Genomic DNA, 3,926 nt, shown 5'->3' on the forward strand with positions numbered 1-3,926 from the left:
TTTATACATCAAGATAAACTAAAAATCCAAACACAAACATACTAGGAGTATGTGAGAGAATAACAAAGGAATGTTGGGGATCTTGTTTCCTCAGAGGAAGAACACAGTTATGCTTTACTAATCTAACCTAAGGAGACAGGAGTGGGGTGAAAGTACTTATTGAAAAATAAACACATGTGGTAATCCAGCAACTCCACTAACAGTGTGGTGAGGGCGGATGGCAAGCACTTATGGTAAGCATGCAAATGTTAGCTGGAGCAATTTAATGTTATTGAATGAAGTACTTTGAGAGGTTTGGGAAAAGAGAAGCAACCCACGAAGTGATGATGAATCCCCAAGGGATGACGGACAGTGGTGGGTCGCTGCCATTTCTACACCTGAGAGGGCAGGAAGGAGTGAGCACAATCCTTATCCCTTGAGAGTCACCGAGCTGATGGAGGGCTCATGCAGGGACCTGATATAAAACATCTCAATATAATATGTAGGGCGTGGTAAAAAATACGGTGAATATTTCTTTATTTACTTCATTTTTATGTATTTAGCACAGCGTCTAGCCGGTCTCACTACCCAAATAAGACTTGTAGTGATTCTCCTGTTTTTCAGCCTCCCAAGTGCTGGGATTACAGGCGTGCGCCACCACGCCCAGTCTAAATCGCTGTTTCAGCGTGAAACGGGGTGGGGCCGGCACACATGCCAGGGATGGAAGGCCCTGGCCCCTGCATCTGCCCAAGCAGGCGTTTTAATATGCTATGTTATCTTGCTGTCCCAGTATTTTTGTGTTTTTCTTTTTAGGCGGAACCTGTCATTGAACTCAGACTCCTGTGCTTGCTGGAGGAGTGCTTATTATACTAAGCCACATCCCCGGCCCCAGGGCACAATAATATGGTGAATATTTCAATTTCAGAAACACTACCCTTCATTTGAACACACCTATCTCATTGTTCTTGCCTCTTTCTCTTTCTTTCTTTCTTTCTTTCTTTCTTTCTTTCTTTCTTTCTTTCTTTCTTTCTTTCATTCTTTCTTTCCAAATTCAAACCAAGCAAGGCAATTTAATGAAATCTTTTCTGAAAGTAAAAATGGCTAGGGATACAGCTAGCTCAAGGTGAATGCTTGGAACCACAAAATAAACCAAAGAAGCAAAAAGGCTGAGAACGTAGTTCAATATGAATGCATAGTCAATCCCCACCACAAGCCAATTAGATAACATTTAAGATGAGCTGGGATGTACAGACTTGCACATCTTACATGCTTGATAGCCATCAATTCCTCACAATCACTGCCAGCTTGGCTGGCCAGGGACCTCCTGCCACCCAGCACTCTGGAGGCTTCAACAGATCTTGGCCAGATCCAGTGTAAAAGGTCAATGAGGGCACACAGAAATGTTTTTATTTTGTGATGGAAATTTTAGAAATAAACTAATAATATGATAGCATATTAGAACAATCCTACATTAGAATGGAAATTGAGAAAGGAGAGATGAGTGTATCTGTGTGTGTGTGTGTGTGTGTGGGTGGGTGTGTGTGGGTGTGTGCGCGCGCGTGCAAGTGCGCATGCCCATAAACAAAGCAAAGTGCAGTAGCTCAAGGTCACCTGGCTTCAGCTGGGAACTTGGGGACAAAAAGTGGTCTAATGAGTCTAAAAACAGAAATCACTGAAAAAATTCTTTGTACTTAATGGGCAAATACATAAGAATGCTGCCGAGCTATAATGCACCAGGATACACAGGTGGGGTGATACAGGCAAGCTGTTAAAGAGAGAGAGAGAGAGAGACAGAGAGACAGAGACAGAGAGAGACAGAGAGAGACAGAGACAGAGAGACAGAGAGAGACAGAGAGAGAGAGAGAGAGACAGAGACAGAGACAGAGACAGAATGCCTCAGGAGCAAGCCTGCTGTCCTGAAGGCTAAGCCACAAAGGAGACACAAGGCCAGAAGACTTAGGTCCAGCTGTGTGTGCCTAGAAGTGACAAACAGGCTGTGTTTTCATTTCAAAGAGAGCAAGGAAACAAGAGAAAACCCAAACTCTCCTCCTGGCTTCTGGAGCCCCAAGGCCAGTACTTGCTTGACATCCCCAGCCTGGAGCTGCACTCAGGCACTTGAAAATGGGTGCAGCTGCAGTCCTGGGTGAATGGCCAAAGTCCTGCCAAGAAAGTTACAGGAGTAATTAAATTACAAATTTTAATTAATTGTTAAATATACTCTTGGTTTTCAGTTTGAGTTGATGTGCATAAAACATTTCTTATACATTACAAAGTTTTTTTTTTTGTCTTCTATTCCGGCTTTTTATTTTTATTATTTATTTTTTCCATAATTTTATTGAGAAACAAATAGCAATGAGACAGTTTCAAACCAAATTGGTAGGACAGTTTCAATAATTAACACATTACATACTCTCGTCCTAGTGGTTATTTGTTGTACAAGATGCAGACATGATATCCTATGTATAAACACTATTAGAACAAATACCTCTATTCATTAAGAGATACATTACAAAGTTTTGAATCTAACAGGTTAACTTGCTCTTTACTTTGTTGTTTTAAAATGAAATCACTGAAGCCATGCTGGGATTACAGGCATGAGGATGATGGGCGTGGTGGTACACACCTATAATCCCAGCACTGGAGGCAGAGACAGGACGATCATTGTGAATGTGATGACATTTGAATTTTAGATGGGCTACACAGTGAGCTCAAGCCAAGCCTGAACTGCATAGCGAGACCCTGTCTCAAAAAGACACACAAAATAATAAGTATAATAAAAACACTGACTCATCGTTACTCAGAGGTCTGCTGGAAATGGCTACAGGCAAGTTTGTTGTAGAACATTATAGCAAGTAAGAGAGGCTATAAATGTAAGAGGCATGCTTTTGATAAGAGAGGATTCTGTATAATTCTTGCCCTTCTAAAGAGATAAAAGGAAAGCTAATGACAAGACTGAAAAGCTTATGTGCATTGAGGAAAAGCTTGTGGAAATAGTTTATTGAAGAAAAAAATATATGTGGTCACTTGTTCATTTGATGGAACTTTGTTTGTTCCTTCTAAGCACTCCCATGAGAAGTGTGGTCGAATCCACATGAGATTACCAGTCAAATAATAGCCTTTAGAAAACTAACATATGATATTTGTGCTGTATCTTACTTTATTTAATACTACGATAAGCATTTAAGTATGCTACAGAAAAAATAAGTCATCATGATGGTCACAGAAAAATATCAGGGGTGGCTTTTTAACAAAATATTTTTTGATGTACTTTGTGCAGGGTTTCAATATGAAGCTTGGGTTCCCAGTGATCCTCCAGTTTTTGACTTTCCAGCCTTAGGATTACAGGTCTGCATCACCATGCCTGGACTCAGTCAAACACTCAGTGTGCCCAGGGGTCAGGGTACTCAGGGGCAGGGCTGGCATGGCATTTAGTGCCAGGGATCAAACCCTGGTCCTTGAGCTTGCCTTAGCAGGCACTTAGTCGGCTGAGTTATCGTACTGGCCCTTATGTGTGGCTTTTGAGTAGGATTTTTGGGGTGACCCTTAAGGGTATGTCTGATAAGGCATGGGGAGGTGGGGATTGAACCATGATTCCCTGTGCCCACCAGGTTTGCTCCAGCAGGCACTTAAATAACTGAGCTAACCTGTGAGGCCCCATGTGTGGTTTTGATCTCAAGTTTTCTTCGGAAAAGTATGTAACTTCTTTTTTTCCCATAATTTTATTGAGAAACAAATAGCAATGAGATAGTATCAAACAAAATTGGTAAGACAATTTCAATAATTTACACATGGCATACATTCTTCCTAGTAGTTAATTGCTCTACAAGCTGCAGACATGATATCCTATTTAAAAACACCATTAGAACAAATCCCTCTATTCATTAAGAGAATGTAAGTATACATCTATCCTAATCACTTAAAATACACAGATACAAAATAGACATTCA

The sequence above is a fragment of the Octodon degus genome, unplaced genomic scaffold (assembly GCF_000260255.1).
Source record: "Octodon degus isolate 3935 unplaced genomic scaffold, OctDeg1.0 scaffold00037, whole genome shotgun sequence".
NCBI classification, from domain to species: domain Eukaryota; kingdom Metazoa; phylum Chordata; class Mammalia; order Rodentia; family Octodontidae; genus Octodon; species Octodon degus.